The sequence below is a fragment of the Dama dama genome, chromosome 11 (assembly GCF_033118175.1).
Source record: "Dama dama isolate Ldn47 chromosome 11, ASM3311817v1, whole genome shotgun sequence".
Lineage (NCBI taxonomy): Eukaryota > Metazoa > Chordata > Mammalia > Artiodactyla > Cervidae > Dama > Dama dama.
Window position 1 is genome coordinate 38663942 of NC_083691.1, and position 14007 is coordinate 38677948.

The following is a 14007-nucleotide window of genomic DNA, read 5'->3' on the forward strand; positions in this document are numbered from 1 at the left end:
CAACCAAGTCTTCAAAACATCTATTCCAAACCACTCTCCAGAAGCTCCCCAAGAATTCCTCTCACTCAAACCCCCCTTTGCAGTGACTTCCTCTCTTGCTTTAGAGAGATGTCAAGGGCAATCAGAATAACCTCTTCCCTCTTTCTTCCTCTCAACTTTTAAAGAAATCTATTTCTACATCTGTTTCTATTTCCTTGTTCACGTTAGTGGTATCACTCCTGCTTTCCATGAAAATGTACTGTCTGGCCCCATGATACAACCCTTCATCACCACCTCCAAAACCTTCCTTCCTCATTTCATCCTTTCTTATCGTCTCCAACATATTCCTACCCTCAGCCTACAATTTACAAAGATTCAGTGTTCCACTTAGAAAAAAAATCTTTCATTTGGTTTTAACCAATCCTTTGGACCCCAGTTCTACCTGGATGACTCAGAACAGGCCACTGTGAGCAAAACAAAACCCCTGATGCTAACATCCTACCACACCCCACGTCTGTACTTCCTCCAGCTCCTCATATCAGCAAATGCTCTACCATTGTCCGGTCACTCAGGTCAGAAACCTAGGAGTCATCCTTCATTTGTCTTTTCCCTTGTTTAGCAGATCCTAATTGATCATTCTACCACCAAAACATATCCTTATTCTGACTCTTTCTCTCCGTATTCAGAGCTACCATTCTGGATTAACCAACCCTACCCCTTGCCTGAATGAGTCAGCAACTTCTCACATTCCCAAGATTTAATTTTTTCCTTCCATAGTCTATTCTTGAGGAAGCCAATGAGAATTTGAAAGCTGTCAATCTGAACATGTCACTTCCTTAAAATCCATCAATGATGTCCTCTTGCACTGAGAATATAAGCCAAGTTTCTTCCTTGTCTCTCTGTTTGTCAAGCATCAGATACAATGGCCCTTATTTTGTTCCTTGTTCATGCAACACTCAATCCTGCCTCCAGATATATGCACTTTCTCTTTCCACAGACTAGTATGTGGAACTTCTTGCTTTGTTTTATTTTCATCAGTAGCACTTTTAGTATCTGAAGTTGTCTTGACTGTTTACGTACTCTTCCTCCACACTAGGAGAACTCCCTAATCCTGGGGATCTTACCTGCCTTACTCACCTAGCAGTGAACAAGCACTCATAGACTCTAATTAATGTGGGCTCATTGAACAAATAATGAATGAGTTACTGTGAGTTAGTATACTTCTGGAAGCTACAGCCCAACTCTCTTCCTTATAACGCAATGTAACAAAGTTCTAGAATGAATCATCTGCAACCACTGCTTCCCTTTTTTATTAATACTACCTACCCTATTTTCACTGTGTTGTGACTTTTCCCCTCACCATCCTTTTGAAACTTCACCACTGTGTGCTTTCATGACCACACCCAGCTGCCTTCTAGAGGCCTCAGCCTTCTTACCCACCAGGCACCCGCCATGTCTTTGCCACTGTTGACCACTTCCGTTTTCTTGCAGAATCATGCTTCTCCCAAGGCGTCTGAAAGCCTTCTTCTGTTAACCACATCTTGTCCAACCTCTTTGCTGGATGCTCTTCCTGCTCCTGAACTCCATCCATAGGTAGTCCCAGTTCTTCAACATAAAGCTGTGTTCATATCTTAATTCTATACATTCTCCTTGAGGAACCCATCTCCTAGGACTGCAACCCTTCTTTGCCTATAAGTCTAAGTAGACCCCTACATCTCCACTCTCCTTACAACAAATTTATGTCCCAAACCCACCCTCATGCTATGATTTTCCTTTTTCTGCTAAAGAGCTGCTCTTCTCAGAGGATCAAAACACTACAGTTCTCTCTAAGACCTCTCAACTCTCACCACCTTATTCAGTCTGTACTATCTGTGGATTCTTCCTCTGAAATGGTTATCTTCATCCTTATTTCTACTGCCTACACTCTTAATACCAGCAATTCAAATAAACAAAAGTTCACTACCTAATTTCCTAGTCTATGAGTCACCTTCTCCCAAGTTACTTCCATCCAGGACCCCTTGAACAAATGGCTACACATTGCCTCCAAAGAAAAAGGGAAAGCTCAAATTCCTTAGTTACTAATTCAGTATAAACAGAGCCACAAGCCAATTTTCTAGATTTTTCTTGATATGTCCGCTTTCTTACTTTTTATGATATTAAGTACAACTGTGGCCTCATCACAGGGATCATCTATACAATTCATTCATGTTAAGCTTTATAAACAGACGCTTTGCCCCAGAGGGCATGATTGGGTCTTGACTTTTGTGCCCCTGCGTGAGACCTAGCTCAGGAGTTGGTCAGTTAAAGTTGGTCCAGCCAATTTCTTTTGAAGCAGAAGCCTTCTGTGTCCATGTGCAAAACAGAAGAACCAGACAATACATAAATGTAAATGAATTAATTACAATCATTAATAAAGATTATTGAAATCTCTGCAAATTTAACAATATTAACAACTATGTGTACAATCAATTGAAATTTTTAAGTTATATTCTCTCACTGGCAAAAAATTTTTTCAAGTGTAGACTATATTCAACTTTTCAACTCCATAAAGCCTATCTCATCCTTAAAGAGTGTTCTCTTGTTTTCTATCCCATTTCTAATTATCAGCTGTTTATCTTTTTCTCTGCACTATCAAGAGTCTTGAAAGAAGAGTCTACACTCTTGTTTGTGATTAAAACACTGACACAGATTGATCTCACAGTTCTTCAGTTATGACACAGTGGGCACACAGTAAATGTCGAATATGTGAGTGAATGAATACATGGGCTCATGTTCTCCCTCATTACTACAGCTTCAAATGCCCCCAGACAAGTTCATGACTCCAAAACCTCAAACTCCATTTTGATTCTTCTTTGTTCCAGTCCTGTAGATTCCTAATTCCTACTGAGCAATCACTCCTAGATTCCTAACTAGGACTTTAAATTCAATATTCTTCCATTTAAATGCATTATCCTTTCCACTAACTGGGCTGCAGATTTTTGTATTTCTTACACTCATCAACAAAATGGTCATTGGAATTCCAGGTTGCTATGTCAGAAACTGGAAATCATCTTCGATTTCTTAATGAAAAGATTGAGTCTTTCTCCTAAAAGTATCTGTCAAATCTGTCTCCTACACTCTCTGCCTTGGTAAATCCTACCCATCTTTCAAGGTTTCACTCAGTTATCACCACCTCCAGGAAGTCTACCCTAAACAGCCCATTTTCCCTTCTTAATCTGCCCATCAGAACACTCAGCAGTCACAGGGTATTGAAATCATCAGCTTACAAGCTCTCTGAGGGCAGAAAGTAAGGTGTAGTTACTTCTCATTTTAGCAGATTCAGACATATGATGCACCTTCTATAGATATTTCTTCAACTGTTGACTGAAATGGACTCTCACCTGCCTCACCTTGACGGCTGTGATTCTGTTACCTCTCGCCTGGATTACAGTAATGAGCTTTACTGCCACTATTCTCCCAAATATGCTCTGTCAGCTCCAAATACCCACACTGTGGTCAGAATGAGCTTGTAAAATGCTAATGCAAACCATTCACAGAGAGGCCTAGAGAGCCAGAGGAACAGGAAGGAAGGCGTAACAGAAAGAGCAATTGTTTATCCAACTGGATCACTCACTGTGGCAGGAAACAAGTGACCAAACTGGGTCACTGAGTCTTCTGTTTTTATGTTGACTCATTTACTAATCCAAAGACGACTGGAAAGTTATCTTCCCATGTGTCAGGTTACTGCCAAAAAAGAAAAATCCACAGTGATGTTGGATCTGCTATTCTCCTTCTGAATGACTACTAAAACAAAATTCTTTTCAGAAGACAAAGAAAAGCCTTAAAGATTTTGATATCTTTGGTTGTTGGCCATAGAGACGTGGAGTCCGAAGAAGAAAAATAGACATTCATGGAGATTTGGGAGGATAGGAAATTCACTTCTTCTGCTTTTTCTCTTCCATGTTGAACCAATCAGAATAGCTATGTTATTAATGCTGCCGTAACAAACAACCCCAAACCCCAATGGTTTAAAACAGCAAACATTTATTTCTTGCTCACACGACACTTTCATTGTAGGTTGACTGTAGGATCTTCATATTTCTGATATCCTCACTTTGGAAACCCTCGAGACTGATATAGGAAACATACTATCCAATGAAAACATAATGCAGTTTTCTGACAGCAGAAATTAACACAACACTGTAAATCAACTATTCTTCAATAAAATAAATTTTTAAAAAAACATAAAGCAAGTCATATGTACATTTAAAATTTTCTGATAGTCATATTTTAAATAGTAAAAAGAAACAGATGAAATTAAGACTGTTTTCATTCAACCCACTGTATTCAAAATAGTATCTTTTAAACAAGTAATAAATGGAAGAATTATTAGTGAGATATTGACAAGCTCCGGGGAGTACTAAGTCCTTGAAATCTGATATGTCTTTTACACTTACATCTCAGTTTGGCCTCGCCACTTTCGAGTGCTCAGGGGCTCTATGTGACTACACAGAGGCTACAGGGTGGATCTGGACACTGATAAGAGAAAAGAGAACCCCAAAGGGCTCACACCACATCGAACCTGCCACATGACAACACCCAACCCTGAGGGGCTGAGAAGTGAGGTCCTTCCAGGTTTCCAGAAGAGAGAGAGCTGAGCTGATAGAGTGAGCAGCCTTCAGGACTGCCACATATGCCTTCCAGAAATAACGTCTTCCTGTCATAATCATAGCTACTGTAACCATTATGTTGGAAAGCTGGTCTCCTAGGAGGCAGTCATGATAAGCCCCACTCCCATAACCCATTTGAATCAGTTCTCTGGGACTACATCTTTCTCCACTCTTGATGGACGATCAGGCAGGTTCCATCATATTTTCAGTCTCCAGGGTAATGAAAAATCCTCCAGTTACTTCAAGTCACAAAACCATCTCAACTGGGTAATTAAAATGCAGTACATTACTCCGTACAGTACTTCAAAACTCATCTAGAGGTAAGGAGGCTGCCTTCACAGATCAGTCCTGGGGGACTTGAGAGCTCTGCAGGAGAAAGGGTGACGGTGGGTAAAGTCCTCTCCCTTTCCTTGCCCTGTAGCCCTGCCCCTGCTTCCTCCAGCTCCTCCAGAAGTAAAAGGCGTTGGGGGAAGTAGGAGGCAAGGGAAGGAAAGGTTTTGCCTTCTGGTTACCAATCTTATCTTGCATTACTCTCCTCTCAACTTGTACAAGTTCAAAGCTGCCTCTTCAGGGGGGTTTTGGTGGGCTCCCAAAGACACTGCCCTCACAGACACCTCCAGCAACATTAAGATGAGCTTCTCATGAGGCCTGCCATGTGTGTTCCCATGGCTGGCTGCCTACATTTCTCCTTTTGCCCATGAGAATCCGATGGTCTATTCTATTTGTTGAGGTCATGTTCCTTCCGTTCAGGCAGTCCCCTCTGGCAGAATTTTTTAAAGCCCCACGTGGCCTTCTGCCTGTGGCCCACACTGGGACACACTCATTCAAATAGCCATTGCCCTAGCGATCCAGGAGCAGAGCCCAATTCCAGTATAACCTTTGCTCCTTGCTCTTGCCACCAGGACACACCAGTCATAGCCTCTGGCCTTAGGCTATATTTCCAGGTGTGATCTGCCATCAACTTCTGGGCTACACAGATTCCACCAGATTCAGGTCAAGGTGAGAGTCTTCTTAAAGGCCTTCACGGTCTACTTGGGGTGAAGGGAAGTACCCTCATGGAGTGAAAAGGAAAAATTCCACTGCACTGCAAGTGCTTTCCCCAAAGAAACAGTCTTCCTGATTTCCAAATGATATTTCTAAATTCTTCCTATTTAGATCTCCTAGACAGGAGAAGAACAAAGAGTCCTACATCTGGCTTTTGTCTACCTTTTGCAAGTCTAGCGTTGTTCTGACGTGGGAGTACAGTACCAGGACATTTTAAGGGCATCACCCAAATAGAAAAAAAGGATCCCATTTTAACTGTTGCTAAACTACTGTATATTGACCATTCATGCCCACCTCAGTCATTTCACTTCCATGATTTTATTTAATTGTCATGTGAATGGTACAATGTCAATGTCAACCTCTCCACAATTCAGATGTACATCCAAGGCTCAGAGAGGTTAGGATTTGGTAAAGGAAGTCTGGCATTTGATCTGCCTACTCAGCTCAGTTCAGTTCAGTCGCCCAGTCATATCCAACTCTTTGCGACCCCATGAACCGCAGCATATCAGGCCTCCCTGTCCATTACCAACTCCTGGAGTCTACCCAAACCCATGTCCATTGAGTCAGTGATGCCATACAACCATCTCATCCTCTGTCATTCCCTTCTCCTCCTGCCCTCAACCTTTCCTAGCATCAGGGTCTTTTCAAATGAGTCAGCTCTTTGCATCAGGTGGCCAAAGTATTGGAGTTTCACCATCAAAATCAGTCCTTCCAATGAACACCCAGGACTGATCTCCTTTAGGATGGACTGATCTCCTGGCAGTCCAAGGGACTCTCAGGAGTCTTCTCCAACACCACAGTTCAAAAGCATCAATTCTTCAGCACTCAGTTTTCTTTATAGTCCAACTCTCACATCCATACATGATCACTGGAAAAACCATAGCCTTGACTAGATGGTCCGTTGTTGACAAAGTAATGTCTCTGCTTTTTAATATGCTGTCTAGTTTGGTCATAACTTTCCTTCCAAGGAGTAAGTGTCTGTTAATTCCATGGCTTCAATCACCATCTGCAGTGATTTTGGAGCCCCCAAAAATAAAGTCAGCCACTGCTTCCAATGTTTCCACATGTATTTGCCATGAAGTGATGGGACTGGATGCCATGATGTTAGTTTTCTGAATGTTGAGCTTTAAGCCAACTTTTTCATTCTCCTCTTTCACTTTCATCAAGAGGTTCTTTTGTTCTTCTTCACTTTCTGCCATAAGGGTGGTATCATCTGCATATCTGAGGTTATTGATATTTCTCCCAGCAATCTTGATTCCAGCTTGTGTTTCTTCCAGCCCAGCGTTTCTCATGATGTACTCTGCATAGAAGTTAAATAAGCAGGGTGACAATATACAGCCTTGATGTACTCCTTTTCCTATTTGGAACCAGTCTGTTGTTCCATGTCCATTTCTAACTGTTGCTTCCTGACCTGCATACAGATTTCTCAAGAGGCAAGTCAGGTGGTCTGGTATTCCCATCTCTTTCAGAATTTTCCACAGTTTACTGTGATCCACACAGTAAAGGCTTTGGCATAGTCACTAAAACAGAAATAGATGTTTTTCTGGAACTCTCTTGCTTTTTCGATGATCCAGCTGATGTTGGCAATTTGATCTCTTGTCCCTCTGCCTACTGACTATGGATAAAATCCCTTTTTGTAGTAGGGGTAGAAAAATTCACCATTATTTAAAATTATTCAACTTCAGTGGGTTGATCATTAGACGTGTGCTGCTGGGAGGAACTTCAGGCTTCCTTGTCTGATCATGAAGCCAAACACACTTCAATTTTAATGTGGGCTCACCAGCTAACTCAACATTTCTCTCTCATTCTGACCTTTCTTGGAAGTGTGTTCAGCTTCAAGATTTGTGCATATCAGACAATCTATTTCCTCTGAACCACCATTCAAAGGGAACTTGATTATTGAAATTACAGGAAACATTTGACTGAACAAAACCCAACTGACCAGAACTTCAAAATAACAGGAACTCTCTTTTATATTCCAGTCTAAAATAAAGCAGCAAGTCACAAGATAGCAGGTCAACGTGAGAGACTGGGTGCGAAGCAGGGGCATAGGGTATTTAAGAGAAAGTTTCCTAGTAGTTGCAGTGTGCGGGCTTTTCATTGCCGTGGCTCCTACTGGTGCAGAGCACAGGCTGTAAGTCCACAGGTTTCAATGGTTGTAGCTCGCGAGCTCAGAAGTAGTAGCTCATGGGCCCTAAAGTGTGCGGACTTCAGTAGTTGCATCACAAGGGCTCAGTAGTTGTGGCTCATGGGCTTAGTTGCTCCATAGCATGTGGCAAGTTCCCAGACCAGGGGTTGAGCCTGTGTCCCCTGCATTGGAAGGTGGGTTCCTAACCACTAGATCACCAGAGGAGTCCAGTAGGTACACTTTTTTGTCTGGCTTTTTTCACTCACCACAATTTATTTTGACATTCATCCCATGTTGAATGTCATGACTTCCCTCGTAGCTCAGTCAGTAAAGAATCTGCCTGCAATGCAGGAGACCCAGGTTCAATTCCTGGGCCAGGAAGATCCCCTGGAGAAGGAAATGGCAACCCACTCCAGCATTCTTGCCTGGAGAATCCCATGGACAGAGGAGTCTGGCAGGCTACACAGTCTTTGGGGTCATAAGAGTCAGACACGACTTAGCGACTAAACCAACACCACCATGTTGAATATTCATTTCTTTTTATTGCTGAGTAATATTCCCTGGTATAAGTATACATAATTTGTCTCTCTATTAACCTTTTATTGTGTATTTGGGTTGTTTCCAGTTTTCGATTACTACAAGTAAAGCTGTTTTGAACATTCATATATAAATTTTGTATAGTCATATGCTTTCATTTCTCTTGAAATATATCCAGGAGTGGACTGGCTGGTGTATGTTCAACTTTTTTTAGGAGCTCTCAAACTGTTGTCCAGAGTGGTTGTAATAATTTTACTTTCCCACCAGCAGCATACAAGAGTTTCAGTTCCTCTGCACTTAGCCCACACTTGGAGTGGTCAGTCTTTGTAATTCTAGACTTTCTACTAGAAATGCCTTAGCATCTCATTGCAGTTTTCATTTGCATTTCCCTCATGATGCTGAGCATCTTTTCATGTGCTTACTTGCCAACCATATGTCTTCAGCACAATGTCCCCCCTTTTATTATGTTTTGAAAGTTAAAGTCACTCACTTTCGTGTCCAACTCTTTCCGACCCCATGGACTATACAGTCCATGGAATTCTCTAGGCCAGAATGTTGGAGTCGTAGCCTTTCCCTTCTCCAGGGGATCTTCCCAACCCAGAGATCGAACCCAGGTCTCCCACACTGCGGATGGATTCTTTACCCGCTGAGCCACAAGGGAAGCCCAAGCCTATTCCTTCTTCAGTGGATCTTCCGGACCCAGGAATCAAACTGGGGCCTCCTGCACTGCAGGCGGATTCTTTACCAACTGAGTTATGTTTTAGTTTCTTATTATTGACAAAGCATGGCTTTTGAGCACATAGTAATTTTTCCTGTGCATCCACCCAGTGATCTCAGTAGTTAGGTTTAAAAAGTTTAAATACTCACATAAGCATACAAATAAATATATATACTGCATATGTGTCCATATATAGACACATACACAGTAGTCAACTCAGGAAATGTTTTGCCACATGTAACATTAAGAATACAATCCTCAAAAGCCTCAAAACCAGTATCAGGAGGGCAGAGCTATTTGCCTAGCTGTATCTAACCTTAGAGGTTTTCCTTACGAAAAGCCTAGAAGGTAGCCGTGGCCTGACAGGAAACGGCTGCAATTGACAGGGCAGGCGGGTGGGTGGAGTAAGCCAGGTGTTGCCTTAGCAACAAGATAAAGAGCAGAAAGGCAGTGAGAGCAAGATCTACCCACTACAGAACAGAACACTCAAGCCCGGGGATTCAGAAGCCAGGCTGATCTGTGTTTGAATCTCCTTGGGCGACCACCTTGGGGCCCTTCCCCAATATGACTAAACACATTTCCTTCATTTGCAAACTGGGGACACAACCCAATAAATAACCCATTTCCAATCATTCCTCCACTCTGTGCCACAGGGAACACTTCTAGACTGTGCAACTTCTCTCTTCTTTCCAATCAAAGTAAGGTCTTCCATTACTTGTAGATTGAGTATAAGGAAGCTAATTTTTTTTGAGGACTTATCAGATCAATTTGAAAAAGACGATGCAAAATAACATTCACTTAGAAAAAGGCAGACATGGAGTCACAGCATGGTTGGGTTAATTCAAAGTGTGGCCATTCTACTATAAACTGCTATTAACTATAGTGAAATGATGCAAGTTCAAATCAAAACCTGGACTCAAATATATCCAAATTTTAGAAAAAAGTGAATTGCACAAATCAAGTGGAAAACTCGTGTGGTATGTAGCCAAGTTCCTAGCATTCATAGTCAGCACTAATTAAACTCCAGCTCTTATGAAGGGGAAATTGAAAGTAGGGGTTAAAAGCATGAACTCTGGGGTCAGCCCGACCTGGCTAGAATTTCAACTTGGACAATTCCTAGCTGTGTGTCCTTGGACAAGTCTTATCACCATTTCAGGCACAATTTTCTCATCTATAAAATGGGAATAATATGAGATAAACCTCCTAGATTTATTATCAACATTAGCTGAGTTCATATCTGCAGAGTCTTTAGAACGGTGGTAGCAGAGAGGAAATGTTTGCTGTTACAGCTGCAGTGATCTCTCTAAGCTCAAGACAGTGTATCTGGAGCCTCCTGTTGTGACTAGTAACTAATTCGTTCACATTACTTACTAACAGCTATTTATAGTGCACCTGCTACACAAGTGTTAGGAAGGATTGAAAGAGTTGTAAGACACAGACACTTCTCTGACCCCAAAGAACACAAACCCTAAAACAGGAAGCAGAGTTGGTAACTTCAGCCAACACAGTAAGCAACTGTTCATAAATGCCTGATGCAAGAAGATAATGGAGAAGTTCAGAGGTGTAAGGTCGACCACAGCCGTGGAGAGAGGAATATGAGAGAAGGGTGAGGCGCTAAGGAATCCAGCTGGACCCTGAAGGATGAAGAAGAATGAGGGGGCCAAAGAGAAAAGGAGCAGAGAGTGTTCTGGGCCTCGGGGGTCCCTTGGTGGTGCTGGTCTCTCAGGATCAGAGAGAGGGCAGGTGTCCAGAGATGGGGGCAAATGAGCAGTTACTTAGGAAAGGTACAGGGGGCCAGCTCTTGAAAAGTCTTTAAAACTAAGTTTTAATGTCTACACTAGAAGTAGTGGGGATTCAAGCACTTTATTGGTAGTTTTTAACTTTAATGTTGATTAAAATTACCAATCTTGTTTTTGTTAAAAAGTAGATAGGCAAAACTTTAGATCCCACTGCACACTTAGGAAATCAGAATTCCTGATGTGGAGGCTCAGGGAAAGAATTCCACAGGCTGTTCTGATATAAACCAGAAGTTGAAATCCATTGCTACAAAGCCTTAAAAACTTGGATTACCACGACAACTTCCCTGGTAGAGGGGTCAGGAGGAAGAAAACTAGGATTTGCTGAGCTCCCACGCATGCCAGGGGACTCACACGTATTTTTCCATTGAGTCCTAACAACAGTCCAGTGAAGGGGTACTTTCTGATTCTCATTTCAGGGATAAAGAAGTCAATACTCAGATGTGTAAGTCACAGAAGTGAAGTGAAAGTCTCTCAATCGTGTCTGACTCTTTGCGAACCCATGAACTATACAGTCCATGGAGTTCTCCAGGCCAGAATACTGGGGTGGGTAGCTGTTCCCTTCTCCAGGGGATCTTCCCAACCCAGTGACGGAACCCAGGTTTCCCACATTGCAGGCAGATTCTTTACCAGCTGAGCCACAAGGGAAGCCTATAAATCACAGTGGGGGTTTTCAAAGCCAAGTCCCAGGAGTTAGAATGACTGTACTCTGTACTGTATCACCTGATTGCCCCAGAAACACCCGTACATCTTTCCCCTGTACCTTAGTGCAGTTCAAAGTCCAGTAGCAAAAGTGGCACCGGAAACACTCTCCCCCATCCCCATTTCTCTCTTCCAGTGAAATCTGAGTTTACCTTCCCTTTGCCCTGAAGCTGAGCCAAAATCACTGAGGGCCATCATTTCAAATGGAGTTTATTCTTATAATCAAGCTTATTCCAACTTCCTTTTCCTTCCACTCTTTTCTCTGTGACATCTCCTAATCTATTCTAAGCAGTTTTGTTTTGTAAAGTTTCTGGTGTACAGCGTTATAGTTCAACATCTATATACACTACAGAATAATCACCATGAATCTAGTTGCCATCCATTACCATCCAGCTGACTCTCCTCACCCGTTTTATCCAACCCATAACCCACTTCCCCTGTGGTGACCACTAATCTGATCTCTGTATGTAAGAGATTTTGTTGTATTTTGCTTTTTTAACTTTAGATTCTGCATATGAGTAAAATCAGACTGTATTTGTCTTTCTCTGACTTATTTCAAGCAGTGTAATACCCTTAATGTCTATCCATGTTATTGCAAATGACAAGATTTCACTCCTTTTTATGACAGAGTAGCATTTCATTATATATATACATCATATCCTCTTTATCTATTCATCAATTGGTGGGCACTGAGGTTGCTTTCAGATCTTGGTTTTTGTAAATAATACTGCAGTGTACATGGGGAAGAACCCTATGCAGTCATGAAACTTCTTATTCGGAGCAGGACATGAAATGGAACATGAAATCTTAAATAATTCTTTCTGTGGTTTTATTTTTACCCTGAGGGTAACATAGGTGGTAGCCGGGGATGGGAGGGGGTTTGTCTATAGGGGACTTCACCTGAAATCCACAGGAAATGATATGGATGCACTGTTTAGCTCTCTCACCAGCAAGCATTGGGAAACTGGTTGTTCTTTTAATCTAAGCCTGTTCTTCATTCTGGTTTTGAAAGACATCTCCCATTGGTAGGATTTTAGCCACTCTGTGTGTACCTATGTGTCTGCAAGAGACACCTAACATCTTTCCTTAAATTAGTCTTGGGATTTCCACCTGTAAGATTCTCACCTCACGAACTAAAATTCTCTCAGTTGTGTCAGACTCTTTGTGACCCCATGGACTGTAGCCTGCCAGGCTCCCCTGTCCATGGAATTCTCCAGGCAAGAATACTGGAGTGGGTAAGCTGTTCCCTTCTCCAGGGGACCTTCCCAACCCAGGGATTGAACCCAGGTATCCTGCATTGCTGGCAGAGTCTTCACCATCTGAGCCACCAGGGAAGTCCAAGAATACTGGAGTGGGTAGCCTATCCCTTCTCCAGGGAATCTTCCTGACCCAGGTTTTGAACCAGGGTCTCCTGAATTGCAGACAAATTCTTTACCAGCTGAGCCACTAGGGAAGCCCTCATCTTACAAGTCCTCCTTCCAGTTTTTGTTTTCCAGAAGGGTGTTAGATTTAGCAGAATTAATGCTTTATTTTTCTGACTTGCTGTCAGTTACATGATGTAAGAATCCATATTCCCCCTTTACATATATTCTTCTAATTATCTTATAAATTATTCTTTTCCAATTTTTTTCTCCCCACTCTAAATTGGAATCTTGGGTGAATGCTGAGCAGCCCTTTTCCCAGCTTCTTATGTTCTTCAAACGGAAAGACAGGTAGTACATTCCTTCACCCTCATCACTGAGGCCAATATTCATCACTCTGGGGCTCTGCCCTGTGTGGTTTGCTTATTTATGCACTGAAAGGCTGATTATTTACTAGTAGTAAAGAATATGACTGCCAATGCAAGAGATGCAAGAGACTCAGGTTGGATCCCTGGGTCTCTACTCTAGGGTTTGGGAAGATTCCCTGGAGTAGGAAATGGCAACTCTCTCCAGTATTCTTGTCTGGAAAGTTCTATGGACAGAGGAGCCTGACAGGCTACAGTTTATGGGATTGCAAAGAGTCAGACACAACTGAACCATTAAGCATGCTCACACAGATGATTTCTGAGCCAAAGCAATTCAGACATAATATCTATGCATGCTCAGTCACTCAGTTGTGTCTGACTCTTTGCAACTCCATGGGCTATAGCCCACCAGGCTCCTCTGTCCATGGGATTTCCCAGTCAAGGATACTGGAGTGGATTGCCATTTCCTACTCCGGGATAATATCTATACCTATACCCTACATATCTACTTTGGCAAGTGATAACCTTCATTCCAATTGCCCCCATTAGGAAGCCATAATGATGTTTTTAATTCTTTGCAGACCACAATATTCAAATGTGTAATGCAAATTGTGTAATGAAAATTCCAGGGGATGACAATCACTTAGACTACAGAGTGAATAAGGCCCCCTGAAGTTGAGCAGTGCACATCCTGCCCAACAATACTGAGCAGCCTTTCAGTGAGAAAC